This window comes from Scyliorhinus canicula, chromosome 8 (genome assembly GCF_902713615.1).
Source record: "Scyliorhinus canicula chromosome 8, sScyCan1.1, whole genome shotgun sequence".
NCBI classification, from domain to species: Eukaryota; Metazoa; Chordata; class Chondrichthyes; order Carcharhiniformes; family Scyliorhinidae; genus Scyliorhinus; species Scyliorhinus canicula.
Window position 1 is genome coordinate 195,835,682 of NC_052153.1, and position 15,103 is coordinate 195,850,784.

General features: G+C 56.0%; 1 protein-coding gene across 1 annotated transcript in view; it reads left to right on the plus strand.

Moving 5' to 3' along the window:
- The first annotated feature begins 1,007 nt into the window (after window positions 1-1,007).
- ghra (growth hormone receptor a) overlaps window positions 1,008-15,103 on the plus strand; it is a 156,361-nt gene continuing 142,265 nt past the window's right edge. Inside the window, exon 1 of the mRNA XM_038803919.1 lies at window positions 1,008-1,196. The gene's annotated coding sequence lies outside the window, so the exon portion shown is untranslated. The remainder of the gene's footprint in view (window positions 1,197-15,103) is intronic.

Here is a 15,103-nt window from a genome sequence, read left to right on the forward strand (position 1 = left end):
TCCTGGAGCATCTGGCAATGATCTTGTTAGCATCGCACGAAAACTCCTCCTGGCTGTTTATTAACAATGCACACATTACCTTGACATCCAGGATTTTAGTTTCATCAGTAACAAGATTGTTTGTCCGATAGCACGGTGGCTCAGTGGTTAGCACTGCTGCCTCACCAGCCTCGTATCAGCCGTACCAGCCTCCCCGAACAGGCGGCGGAATGTGGCGACTAGGGGCTTTTCACAGTAACTTCATCGAAGCCTACTCGTGACAATAAGCCATTTTCATTTTCATTCATTTCACAGCTCCAGGGACCCAGGTTCTATTCCCGGCTTGGGTCACTGTCTGTGCGGAGTCTGCACGTCCTCCCCGTGTGTACGTGGGTTTCCTCCGGGTGCTCCGGTTTCCTCCCACAGTCCAAAGATGTGTGGGTTAGTTGGATTGGTAGGTTGGCTGGACCTGGGTGCGGTGCCCTTTCGGAGGGTCGATGCAGATGCGATGGGCTGAATGGCCTCCTCCTGCACTGAAATGAAAAATGAAATGAAAATGGCTTATTGTCACGAGTAGGCTTCAATGAAGTTACTGTGAAAAGCCCCTAGTCGCCACATTCCGGCGCCTGTCCAGGGAGGCTGGTACGGGTCAGAATCACTGTAGTGATTCCTAACTAAATCCATCGGAATGATGAGGATTAGCTGAGGCTGACCATGAGCTTTATGTTTAATCTGGACTCGTCAGCGATGGGGCAATATAAAAAAAATGAGTCTGCACACATGGACGGGTCCAGTTTAACTTGCGTAAAAGGCTTGAATATGAACAAGTGTGAAAGTCCAGCAACTGAAATCCAAAGGTTTATTCTTCGGACACCCTCTGCATGAGTCTGGAATTCAGTGCAGACGAAACAAAAGTGTCTGTTTTGCTCTATTGCAAGAACCCGCCTTAAAATAAGCTCGGGGCAATCTCGGGAGTTAGCAAAGTAACTCCCACCCACCACAGGATGTTCCCTGACTCTGGCTAATTACCAACTCCAAGGTTATTTTAAAATGCTGTGAGCAATCTTCCTGGTGCTTGCTAAGGTTTCTGTGCGCCGTCTCCCATTAGCAAATTTTCACAGGAGGTGCAGAATGAAATGCAGCCGATGGTCACGTCAACTGAAAAAGTTCAACAGATTTTCCTTAAATGAATCCTTAAGAAGGCATGGAGATTTGAGGTTTGTGGACGATTGTTCCAGTCTTTAAATTGTTTTTTTGCTTCGGGGCGGGGGAGGCGGTGGGGAGGGGGGCGGGGGGGGGGGAGTGGGGGTGAGGTTAAAGAGGTTAAGGAGTTCGCAAAGGAAGCACATCTCTGAGTGCAGGGAGAGTGGAGATGAGCTACAGTGAGGTCGTACTGCTGGTCTGTGGAATGACTTTGTCCAGTTATTGATAGAGGGATTTCAGCCGTGGGGATTCTCGGGATCCACCTTACTGCAAAGCAGAACTGAATTGCCGGGGTGAGCAGGGATTCCCGGATCCACTCTTGCTGAGGAAGGTCCTGGAAGACACATCGGATGCCAGATGGCAGAACCTCTCATTCCCAGGGAAGAATTGGAGGCTATTGAACCGGGTGTGGGAGACAGCCGAATGGAGTTTCTAATGGAGGCTCGGGAAGAGGATGGGCAATGCGATGATGTACCTTTGTGTGGAGGGTAAACATTTTTTTTTTGTTATAAATTTAGAGTACCCAATTATTTTTTTTAATTAAGGGGCAATTTAGCGTGGCCAATCCACCTACCCTGCACATCTTTTGGGTTGAGGGGGCGAAACCCACGCAAACACGGGGAGAATGTGCAAACTCCACGCGGACAGTGACCCAGGGCCGGGATCGAACCTGGGGCCTCAGCGCCGTGAGGCAGCTGTGCTAACCACTAGGCCACCGTGCTGCCCAGCGTGGAGAGGAAACATTGACAGTGATTGCCGGGTATGTGGGTGCAGCCAAGCTCCACTTTATGAATCCGCAGGGAACATTCTAAATGCCAGCGGTGACTCAGCGAGTTGTGTATTCATTCCCCAACTTGCCACGCCAAATCTGATCGCCATCGTCAGTTTTGTTTGTGGGATCCTGCCATGCACAGCTAGTCTGCTGCATTTCCTAGCTGCTCGAGCAAAATGCCGAGTATGCTGTAAATCTGACATAACGGTGGAAAATTCCCAGCAGCTCTGGCAGCATCTGCGGAAGCCGAGAAATGTTGATGACCTTTCCTCGGTATCGGAAACTCTCCCAGCGATGATAGGTTTTCAGCACGTGCAGAGGTAGGGTGGGAGGAGAGGAAAGGGAAGCTCTGCGATTGGGTGGGAGGCAGGAGTGATCAGATGGCAGAGGAGGTGGTGCTGCACGGCACAGGGGGCAATGTTATGGGGCGAGGGAACTGGAAGCTCAGAATCAACAGAGGTGAGCAGAGTTCGGCCGATCTGCCCAATGTAAAGGAGGCTGCACCGTGAGCAGCGATGAGCACAGCAAAGTCTATCGAACAGTTTGAACCTCGAGGGGGTTTCCGGGTCCCAGCCAGTGCGATGCAGGTGTTGCATCGCCAGCACTTGAGCAGGAAGCCACTTTGGGAAGGGAAGGGCCATCGACGGAGCCTGAACATACACGCAGGAAATCTCCGTCTGAATCATGACAAGATAGACGAACCGTATTTCTGGAATGAGAGGTCACGGATATCGGTTGAGAGGGGGTAGATTTAGAACTGAGATGAGGAGGAACTACTTCTCGCAGAGGGTGGTGAATCTGTGGAACTCGCTGCCCCCATAGTGCGGTGGAATCTGAGTCATTAAATGGTTTCAAGAAGGAGATAGATATATTTCTGATAAAAAGGGTTAAAGGGATATGGGGAAAAGGTGGGGAGGTGTATTTGAGACCAGGAAGAGATCAGCCATGATCTGATTGAATGGCGGAGGGGCTGAACTGACAGCTTCTGCTCCTAATGCCCATAGATTATAATTGGATCAATAATTGGTTGATTGAAAAATCATCATGGTGACTGGCATTGCGTTGTGATAACGAAATAAAGAAAACAAGTAATTCATCACATAGTTATAGCCAATCGTCAAAACAAGACTGAAGTCTGGAATAACAAGAGGATTGCACAATTCTGAACATTTCAGTCTAAAAATAATTTCAAAATGCAACTTAATTTAAAGAATAAGAACGAGAGGTCTATGGCACTCTACGTTTTATATTAAAGTCCTTTGATTGTGGGGCGGCATGGCGGCGCAGTGGTTAGCACTGCTCCCTCACGGCGCTGGGGACCCGGGGTCGATCCCGGTCCCGGCTCACTGTCTGTGTGGAGTTTCCACCTAGCGGTAGTGATACAAACAATCCCGCCCATTGTTAATTAAATGCCCAGTTATTTACATACTATTTGTGAGTTTTGGAAAGTTGGGGATTGGCTTCTTGCGGTCTATTCAGTCTGTAGCAGGATTGTGTTTTCCTTAATTGCATTGCACGTTTACCTTCGAATGGTTGTGGTCGGAGCTGGTGACAATGAGAAATGAGATTGGAGAGCTTTCTAGCCAAGTACAGGCGGAACTGTTGCTGCCTTTCACTGTGGGTCACAAGGAGCCGACACTGTGAAATGTGAAGCAGAAATGTCAGCCTTCCTTGAGGGCAGCATGCACACCAGTGAGGAGCAGGTATGGAGGGAGAGGCTCATGTCTGTGTTTAACTTGTATCAAATTGTGCTGTGGTTTGAGAGCAGATACAGAACGGCTTTATGCCGAGTTTGACTTTGAGAGAGTTGAGCTGGTTTGGGTTCAGCTGTTAAACGTAAGCCAATATGGTAATAAATCAAATACTTGTCTGGCATCGCTCTCTGTAAACAGCACAGCCAATGTTCAGAAGGAGCCTCAAATTCATATGGCTCCTCAATCCAGGAAAGTGACACATCTAGTTGTGTAAAGATTTTTTTAAATTAAAAAGTAAAATGAAGGACGAAGGTGATCACAACACTGGCAAAACAACAGGAGATTAACAACTTGCACTGACAGAGAACGGTAAATACAGATCAGAATATTATGGGATGCGAATGGATCCACAGTTTAAAGTTCTGATTATGTTTTTTGAGATGTAACATTGGTAGTCGTGGAATCCAGATTAAATATCAATAAATGTAAATGTTACCTTAATGGGAAGTCAATGGTGCAGTGATATTGTCAATGGACTAGTAATCCGGAGACCCGGGGGGTAATGGTCCGGAGACCCGGGGGGGTAATGGTCCGGGGACCCGGGGGGGTAATGGTCCGGGGACCCGGGGGGTAATGGTCCGGGGACCCGGGGGGGTAATGGTCCGGAGACCCGGGGGGTAATGGTCCGGGGACCCGGGGGGTAATGGTCCGGAGACCCGGGGGGTAATGGTCCTGGGACCCGGGGGGTAATGGTCCGGAGACCCGGGGGGTAATGGTCCGGGGACCCGGGGGGGTAATGCTCCGGGGAACCGGGGGGTAATGGTCCGGGGACCCGGGGGGGTAATGGTCCGGAGACCCGGGGGGTAATGGTCCTGGGACCCGGGGGGTAATGGTCCGGAGACCCGGGGGGTAATGGTCCGGGGACCCGGGGGGGTAATGCTCCGGGGAACCGGGGGGGTAATGGTCCGGGGACCCGGGGGGGTAATGGTCCGGAGACCCGGGGGGTAATGGTCCGGGGACCCGGGGGGGTAATGGTCCGGGGACCCGGGGGGGTAATGGTCCGGGGACCCGGGGGGTAATGGCCCGGGAACCCGGGGGGTAATGGCCCGGGAACCCGGGGGGGTAATGCTCCGGAGACCCGGGGACCTGGGGTAATGGTCCTGAGACCCGGGGTAATGCTCCGGGGACCCGGGGTGGGGGGGGTAATACTCCAGAGACCCGGGGGGGGGGGGTAATACTTCGCGGACCCGGAGGGGTAATGCTCCAGAGACCCGGGGGGGTAATGCTCCAGAGACCCGGGGGGGTAATGGTCCGGAGACCCGGGGGGGTAATACTCCGCGGACCCGGGGTAATGGTCCGGGGACCCGGTGGGTTAATGCTCCAGAAACCCGGGGGGGTAATGCTCCAGAAACCCGGGGGGTAATGGTCCGGAGACGCGGATGGGTAATGCTCCGGAGACCCGGAGGGTAATGGTCCGGAGACCCGGGGTAATGCTCCGGAGACCCGGGGGGGTAATGGTCCGGAGACCTGGGGGGGTAATGCTCCGGAGACCCGGGGGGGGGGGTAATGCTCCAGGGACCCGGGGGGGTAATGCTCCGGATACCCGGGGGGGTAATGGTCCGGAGACGCGGATGGGTAATGGTCCGGAGACCCGGGGGGGTAATGGTCCGGAGACCCGGGGGGGGTAATGCTCCAGGGACCCGGGGGGGTAATGCTCCGGATACCCGGGGGGGTAATGGTCCGGAGACGCAGATGGGTAATGCTCCGGAGACCCAGGGGGGGTAATGCTCCAGGGACCCGGGGGGGTAATGCTCCGGATACCCGGGGGGGTAATGCTCCAGAGACCCGGGGGGTAATGGTCCGGGGACCCGGGGGGTAATGGTCCGGGGACCCGGGGGGTCATGGTCCGGGGACCCGGGGGGTAATGGTCCGGAGACCCGGGGGGGTCATGGTCCGGAGACCCGGTGGGGGGGGGGTAATGGTCCGGGGACCTGGGGTAATGGTCCTAAGACCCGGGGTAACGGTCCGGAGACCCGGGGTAATGGTCCTGAGACCCGGGGGGGGGTAATGCTCCGGAGACCCGGGGGGGGGGGTAATACTCCGCGGACCCGGGGTAATGGTCCGGGGACCCGGGGTAATGGTCCGGGGACCCGGAGGGGTAATGGTCCGGAGACCCGGGGTAATGGTCCGGGGACCCGGAGGGGTAATGGTCCGGGGACCCGGAGGGGTAATGTTCCGGAGACCCGGGGGGTAATGGTCCGGAGACCCGGGGGGTAATGCTCCAGAGACCCGGGGGGGGTAATGCTCCAGAGACCCGGAGGGGTAATGCTCCGGAGACCCGGAGGGGTAATGCTCCGGAGACCCGGGGGGGGTAATACTCCGCGGACCCGGGGGGGGGGGTAATGGTCCGGGGACCCGGGGTAATGGTCCGGGGACCCGGGGTAATGGTACGGGGACCCGGTGGGGGGGGGTAATGCTCCGGGGACCCGGGGGGTAATGGCCCGGAGACCCGGGGGGGGGTAATGCTCCGGGGACCCGGGGGGTAATGGCCCGGAGACCCGGGGTAATGGTCCGGGGACCCAGGGTAATGGCCCGGAGACCCGGGGGGGGGGGTAATGCTCCGGGGACCCGGGGGGTAATGGCCCGGAGACCCGGGGTAATGGTCCGGGGACCCGGGGGGGGGGGGGGTAATGCTCCGGGGACCCGGGGGGTAATGGCCCGGAGACCCGGGGTAATGGTCCGGAGACCCAGGGTAATGGTCCGGGGACCCAGGGTAATGGTCCGGGGACCCGGGGGGGGGGGGGGTAATGCTCCGGGGACCCGGGGGGTAATGGCCCGGAGACCCGGGGTAATGGTCCGGGGACCCGGGGGGGTAATGGTCCGGGGACCCGGGGTAATGGTCCGGGGACCCGGGGTAATGGTCCAGAGACCCGGGGTAATGGTCCGGAGACCCGGGGGGGTAATGGTCCGGGGACCTGGGTTCGCCATCATCAATGGCCCTTTAGTGTGCAAAAAAGATGTGTCGGTTAGGTTAAAGTGTTGTAGGGGTAGGACAGTGGCGTGAGCCTAGGTAGGGTGCTCTTTTGGAGGGTTGGTGCACTCGATGGGTCGAATCATAGAATCATTGAATTCACAGTGCAGAAGGAGGCCATTTGGCCCATCGAGTCTGCACTGGCCCTTGGAAAGAGCACCCCACTTAAGCCCATGCCGCCACCCTATCTCCGTAACCCAGTAACCCCACTTAACCTTATTGGACAGTAAGGGGCAATTTAGCATGGCTAATCCACCTAACCTGCACATCTTTGGGCTGTGGGAGGAAACCGGAGCACCCGGAGCAGACATGAGAGAACGTGCAGAGTCCGCACAGACAGTGACCCAAGCCGGGGATCGAACCTGGGACCCTAGCGTTGTGAGGCAACTGTGCTAACCACTGTGCTACCATGCCGCCCATGTGTACGTCTGCGTCTGAGGGCGTGAATGTGTGAATGGCGTCCTTCTGCACTGTTGGTATCTGTGAATGTTCTATACTGTGTTTTGAGTTTTGCCAATACGGGCTGGTTAGGAATGGTCAGTACTTTGCCTGTTTTGGGCAGTGGGAGGGACCTGTTGCTTGATGTGATCCACCAGTCGTTGGGACTTCGGCCAACATTAAAAAAAATTAGAGAAAGCTACACCTCAGTGTAACTCTCCGCAGCAGTACTGGGTCACCACGACACATTTGATGCTGTACGTCTGTGTCTGGGGTGTGAATGTGTACGCCTGTGTGTGGGGGTGTGAATGTGTACGTCTGTGTCTGGGGGTGTGAATGTATACGTCTGTGTCTGAGGGTGTGAATGTGTACGTCTGTGTGTGGGGGTGTGAATGTGTACGCCTGTGTGTGGGGGTGTGAATGTATACGTCTGTGTCTGAGGGTGTGAATGTATACGCCTGTGTGTGGGGGTGTGAATGTGTACGTCTGTGTGTGGGGGTGTGAATGTGTACGTCTGTGTCTGGGGGTGTGAATGTGTACGTCTGTGTGTGGGGGTGTGAATGTGTACGTCTGTGTGTGGGGGTGTGAATGTGTACGTCTGTGTCTGGGGGGTGTGAATGTGTACGTCTGTGTCTGGGGGGTGTGAATGTGTACGTCTGTGTGTGGGGGTGTGAATGTGTACGTCTGTGTGTGGGGGTGTGAATGTGTACGTCTGTGTCTGGGGGGTGTGAATGTGTACGTCTGTGTCTGGGGGTGTGAATGTGTACGTCTGTGTCTGGGGGTGTGAATGTGTACGTCTGTGTCTGGGGGTGTGAATGTGTACGTCTGTGTGTGGGGGTGTGAATGTGTACGTCTGTGTCTGGGGGGTGTGAATGTGTACGTCTGTGTCTGGGGGTGTGAATGTGTACGTCTGTGTGTGGGGGTGTGAATGTGTACGTCTGTGTCTGGGGGGTGTGAATGTGTACGTCTGTGTGTGGGGGTGTGAATGTGTACGTCTGTGTGTGGGGGTGTGAATGTGTACGTCTGTGTGTGGGGGTGTGAATGTGTACGTCTGTGTCTGGGGGGTGTGAATGTGTACGTCTGTGACTGGGGGGTGTGAATGTATACGTCTGTGTCTGGGGGTGTGAATGTGTACGTCTGTGTCTGGGGGTGTGAATGTATACACCGTCTGTGTCTGGGGGGTGTGAATGTGTACGTCTGTGTGTGGGGGGTGTGAATGTGTACGTCTGTGTGTGGGGGTGTGAATGTGTACGTCTGTGTCTGGGGGGTGTGAATGTGTACGTCTGTGTCTGGGGGTGTGAATGTGTACGTCTGTGTGTGGGGGTGTGAATGTGTACGTCTGTGTGTGGGGGTGTGAATGTGTACGTCTGTGTGTGGGGGTGTGAATGTGTACGTCTGTGTGTGGGGGTGTGAATGTGTACGTCTGTGTCTGGGGGGTGTGAATGTGTACGTCTGTGTCTGGGGGTGTGAATGTGTACGTCTGTGTCTGGGGGGTGTGAATGTGTACGTCTGTGTCTGGGGGGTGTGAATGTGTACGTCTGTGTCTGGGGGTGTGAATGTGTACGTCTGTGTCTGGGGGTGTGAATGTGTACGTCTGTGTCTGGGGGGTGTGAATGTGTACGTCTGTGTCTGGGGGGTGTGAATGTGTACGTCTGTGTGTGGGGGTGTGAATGTGTACACCGTCTGTGTCTGGGGGTGTGAATGTGTACGTCTGTGTGTGGGGGTGTGAATGTGTACGTCTGTGTGTGGGGGTGTGAATGTGTACGTCTGTGTCTGGGGGTGTGAATGTGTACGTCTGTGTGTGGGGGTGTGAATGTGTACGTCTGTGTGTGGGGGTGTGAATGTGTACACCGTCTGTGTCTGGGGGTGTGAATGTGTACGTCTGTGTCTGGGGGTGTGAATGTGTACGTCTGTGTCTGGGGGTGTGAATGTATACGTCTGTGTGTGGGGGTGTGAATGTGTACGTCTGTGTGTGGGGGTGTGAATGTGTACACCGTCTGTGTCTGGGGGTGTGAATGTGTACGTCTGTGTCTGGGGGGTGTGAATGTATACGTCTGTGTGTGGGGGTGTGAATGTGTGCGTCTGTGTCTGGGGGTGTGAATGTGTCCGCCTGTGTGTGGGGGTGTGAATGTGTGCGTCTGTGTGTGGGGGTGTGAATGTGTACGTCTGTGTGTGGGGGTGTGAATGTGTACGTCTGTGTGTGGGGGTGTGAATGTGTACGTCTGTGTGTGGGGGGTGTGAATGTGTGCGTCTGTGTCTGGGGGTGTGAATGTGTCCGCCTGTGTGTGGGGGTGTGAATGTGTGCGTCTGTGTGTGGGGGTGTGAATGTGTACGTCTGTGTTTGGGGGTGTGAATGTGTACACCGTCTGTGTCTGGGGGTGTGAATGTGTACGTCTGTGTCTGGGGGGTGTGAATGTATACGTCTGTGTGTGGGGGTGTGAATGTGTGCGTCTGTGTCTGGGGGTGTGAATGTGTCCGCCTGTGTGTGGGGGTGTGAATGTGTACGTCTGTGTCTGGGGGTGTGAATGTGCATTTCCTGGGGGGTGTGACTCACACACAAAATTGCTGGGCAGGTGGACACTGATTGGTAGAGGTGTTCCCATGGATATTGCATCAGGGAACAATTAATTATCAAGCTTCGGTTTGAGAGACTGTGTAGGAATTTAACTCGTAACGCCCTGTGGAAAGAATGTGAGTTAAGTGGGAATGGCAAATGGTGACAGTTAAAATAAGGCGACAGTTTATCACATTGAATTTGCATGATAATGGAGTTAACCGGCTGCATTCAGTGTGAGTATAAGGAAGTGTGTGAGAGATCGAGTGTGTGTGAGAGAGAGAGAGATAGCCAGAGCGTGTGTGAGAGAGGGGAGTGTGTGTGTGAGAGAGGGGAGTGTGTGTGTGTGTGTGTGAGAGAGGGGAGTGTGTGTGAGAGAGGGGAGTGTGTGTGAGAGAGAGGGGAGTGTGTGTGAGAGAGAGGGGAGTGTGTGTGTGAGAGAGGGGAGTGTGTGTGAGAGAGAGGGGAGTGTGTGTGAGAGAGAGGGGAGTGTGTGTGAGAGAGAGGGGAGTGTGTGTGTGTGTGAGAGAGGGGAGTGTGTGTGTGTGTGTGTGAGAGAGGGGAGTGTGTGTGTGTGTGAGAGAGAGGGGAGTGTGTGTGAGAGAGGGGAGTGTGTGTGAGAGAGAGGGGAGTGTGTGTGAGAGAGGGGAGTGTGTGTGTGTGTGTGTGAGAGAGGGGAGTGTGTGTGTGAGAGAGGGGAGTGTGTGTGAGAGAGAGGGGAGTGTGTGTGAGAGAGAGGGGAGTGTGTGTGAGAGAGAGGGGAGTGTGTGTGTGTGTGAGAGAGGGGAGTGTGTGTGTGTGTGTGTGAGAGAGGGGAGTGTGTGTGTGTGTGAGAGAGAGGGGAGTGTGTGTGAGAGAGGGGAGTGTGTGTGAGAGAGAGGGGAGTGTGTGTGAGAGAGGGGAGTGTGTGTGTGTGTGTGTGAGAGAGGGGAGTGTGTGTGTGTGTGTGAGAGAGAGGGGAGTGTGTGTGAGAGAGGGGAGTGTGTGTGAGAGAGAGGGGAGTGTGTGTGAGAGAGGGGAGTGTGTGTGAGAGAGAGGGGAGTGTGTGTGTGTGAGAGAGAGAGGTAGCCAGAGCATGTGTGAGTTTGTCAGCTGTTTGTGAAGCTTGGAGACCGGGCTAAGCTGGACGTGTTGCCGGTAGTGTGGATGGGTTCAGCTGGGTTTTTACACATTTTGTTTACATAATGCTTTGTGCCTGATTTAGATGGAGTGGAAAAATTTAAGTCAGCTGTTGTAAGGTCGAGGAGTTTTCCAAATTGGTTGGCAGGCCCTAACTTTACTCCTTATAACTAAAGTGCGGTGGGCTGATACTGGGGCGGGGGGGGGGGGGGGGGTGGGGTGGGGGGGGGGGTGGGGGGGGGGGTGAGTGGAGGGGAATGAGGTTCATTGCCCGCAGTTTGTGTGGAGTTGCTGGGGGATGAGGAGGTGGCTTTATCTCCTGTTGTTTGAGTGCGGGGTGAATGCACTGAGAAATTTGTATTGATCATATTATTTGTATTCCCAAGGCCAGCTTAGTTGTGTCTGATGTGGTGTTTGCAGCGTTTGAGGTACATTAGTCCATATTTCTGCTCCTTGCTCCCATGGAATTTTGTACAAGATTGAGAACAGGGAAATCGGTGATTCCAGTTGTCCATCCTGGGAGTGGAAATGTGGGGTGGAATGTTCCCAATCCTACGCTGAGCATGGATCTTCTCTCAGAGGTTTGTTAGTCTCTCCCTGCACAGCAGTGCAGTCTGGGTCATTGATCATAGTCAAGGCAAAGCTTGGGAGATTCTTTGCTCGATAGAGGAGTGAAGGGTTGTGGGGTAACAGGCAGGAAAGTGCAGTTAAAGTGACAGTCAGATTGCTGTGATCATGTTGAACGGCAGAGCAGGCTCGAGGGGCCAAATGGCCAACAATCTCTGCAGGACATTCAACAGCATTAACATCACTGAACATCCCACTGTTTGGGCAGTTGCCATTGACGATAAGTTAAACTGGATAAGCCTTATAAGTATTGGGGCTTCCAGAGCGAGTCACTCACCTCCTGACCCCACAAAGCCTGTCCACCATCTACAAGGCACAAGTCAGGAATGTGATGGAATACTCTCCACTTGCCTGGATGAGTGCAGCTCCAACAACACTCCAGAAGCTCAAATCATCCAGCACCCCATCCACCAACTTTAACTCGATGGAGATCAAGGATAACGGGGATTAGGTGGGATAGTGAAATTTGGGGTCAAAAATCAATCATTATGTTGTTGATTGGTGGATCAGGCTCAAGATGCTTCTCAATCATTCATTGCCTCCACCACTGACATTCAGAGGTCAGTGTGTGTACCCTCTACAAAAGGGTAGCAACTCTCCAAAACACTTTCTGAATGTATAATCTCTGCTGCCGAGGTAAAGAGCAAAGGGGGCCGGGGTAGGAAGCCCCTGTCAATTACTTCCCAGATCACAGCTCATGGCCATTTGGAGCCGTAACAGAATTCCTTTATTGCTGAGTAACTTGGGAGGACTGGTTAGCACTGCTGCCTCACTGCGGCAGGGACTATAACGGGACAGCCAGGGGAGGAAGTGAAAGAGCAGGAGTTATACCCGCTGTCTTGGAAAGATGGATGGTTGGGTAGGGCATATTTGGAGGGAAGATTCTGCACCGAAGGTTTGAGTTAATTTAATAGATTTCATAGAATTTACAGTACAGAAGGAGGCCATTCGGCCCATCGAGTCTGCACCGGCTCCTGGAAAGAGCACCCTACCCAAGGTTAACACCTCCACCCTATCCCCATAACCCAGTAACCCCACCCAACACTAAGGGCAATTTTGGACACTAAGGGCAATTTAGCACGGCCAATCCACCTAACCCGCACATCTTTGGACTGTGGGAGGAAACCGGAGCACCCGGAGGAAACCCACGCAGACACGGGGAGGACGTGCAGACTCCGCACAGACAGTGACCCAAGCCGGAATCGAACCTGGGACCCTGGAGCTGTGAAGCGATTGTCCTATCCACAATGCTACCGTGCGGCGGAATTCTCTGAAAATGGGGCTATGTCCCCCACGCCCACGAGAAAACGGGCAGAAATCACTCTGGACTTCCCTGGAGAAAGTCCAGAGTGATTCTCCGTTTTGAAGGGGGCCAGCAGGGACCGGCTCCTTGCAGCTCCTGCTGCCGATACGGGGCCCTGCACTTCCGGCCGTGGGTCCGTGCACAGCGGGCCGCCCCCAACAATATAGGCCCCCATCAGATAGCGCGCGCCCGCCGAACTCGGCTCCGATGGCGAGCCTGGCCGTCCTGGAGGCCCCCCCCCCCCCGATGACGGATTCCCCGTCCCCACCAGGGCGATCGTGGACTGGGTTCACAGCCGCCACTCCGAGTTCCCGACGGGTGGAACCATGTTAGAAACACGGCGGTGGGAACTCAGCCAGCTGCCCACGGCCTCTTTCATTGGCCCCCGACCGGCGCTGCGTTGACCATGCGCGTGCGATTGGCAGCGATTCTCCGGTCCGCGGAGAATCGTGGGACAGTGTCGGACCCGATCGTGGGACAGTGTCAGACCCAATCGTGGGACAGAGTCGGACCCGATCGTGGGACAGAGTCGGACCCGATCGTGGGACAGTGTCGGGTCGGACCCGATCGTGGGACAGTGTCCGACCCGATCGTGGGACAGAGTCGGACCCGATCGTGGGACAGAGTCGGACCCGATCGTGGGACAGTGTCGGACCCGATCGTGGGACAGAGTCGGACCCGATCGTGGGACAGTGTCGGACCCGATCGTGGGACAGTGTCGGGTCGGACCCGATCGTGGGACAGAGTCGGACCCGATCGTGGGACAGTGTCGGACCCGATCGTGGGACAGTGTCGGACCCGATCGTGGGACAGTGTCGGACCCGATCGTGGGACAGTGTCGGACCCGATCGTGGGACGGTGTCGGACCCGATCGTGGGACAGTGTCGGACCCGATCGTGGGACAGAGTCGGACCCGATCGTGGGACAGTGTCGGACCCGATCGTGGGACAGTGTCGGACCCGATCGTGGGACAGTGTCGGGTCGGACCCGATCGTGGGACAGTGTCGGGTCGGACCCGATCGTGGGACAGAGTCGGATCCGATCGTGGGACAGTGTCGGACCCGATCGTGGGACAGTGTCGGGTCGGACCCGATCGTTGGACAGTGTCGGACCCGATCGTGGGACAGTGTCGGACCCGATCGTGGGACAGTGTCAGACCCGATCGTGGGACAGTGTCGGACCCGATCGTGGGACAGTGTCGGACCCGATCGTGGGACAGTGTCGGGTCGGACCCGATCGTGGGACAGTGTCAGACCCGATCGTGGGACAGTGTCGGACCCGATCGTGGGACGCTGTCGGACCCGATCGTGGGACAGTGTCGGGTCGGACCCGATCGTGGGACAGAGTCGGGTCGGACCCGATCGTGGGACAGAGTCGGACCCGATCGTGGGACAGTGTCGGACCCGATCGTGGGACAGTGTCGGACCCGATCGTGGGACAGTGTCCGATCCGATCGTGGGACAGTGTCGGACCCGATCGTGGGACAGTGTCGGACCCGATCGTGGGACAGTGTCCGACCCGATCGTGGGACAGTGTCGGGTCGGACCCGATCGTGGGACAGTGTCGGACCCGATCGTGGGACAGAGTCGGACCCGATCGTGGGACAGTGTCGGGTCGGACCCGATCGTGGGACAGAGTCGGACCCGATCGTGGGACAGTGTCGGGTCGGACCCGATCGTGGGACAGAGTCGGACCCGATCGTGGGACAGAGTCGGACCCGATCGTGGGACAGTGTCGGACCCGATCGTGGGACAGTGTCGGGTCAGACCCGATCGTGGGACAGTGTCGGGTCGGACCTGATCGTGGGACAGTGTCGGACCCGATCGTGGGACAGTGTCGGGTCGGACCCGATCGTGGGACAGTGTCGGGTCGGATCCGATCGTGGGACAGTGTCGGACCCGATCGTGGGACAGTGTCGGACCCGATCGTGGGACAGTGTCGGACCCGATCGTGGGACAGAGTCGGACCCGATCGTGGGACAGAGTCGGACCCGATCGTGGGACAGTGTCGGACCCGATCGTGGGACAGTGTCAGATCCGATCGTGGGACAGTGTCGGACCCGATCGTGGGACAGTGTCGGACCCGATCGTGGGACAGTGTCCGACCCGATCGTGGGACAGTGTCGGACCCGATCGTGGGACAGAGTCGGACCCGATCGTTGGACAGTGTCAGATCCGATCGTGGGACAGTGTCGGACCCGATCGTGGGACAGTGTCGGGTCGGACCCGATCGTGGGACAGTGTCCGATCCGATCGTGGGACAGTGTCGGACCCGATCGTGGGACAGTGTCGGACCCGATCGTGGGACAGTGTCTGATCCGATCGTGGGACAGTGTCGGACCCGATCGTGGACAGTGTCGGACCCGATCGTGGGACAGAGTCGG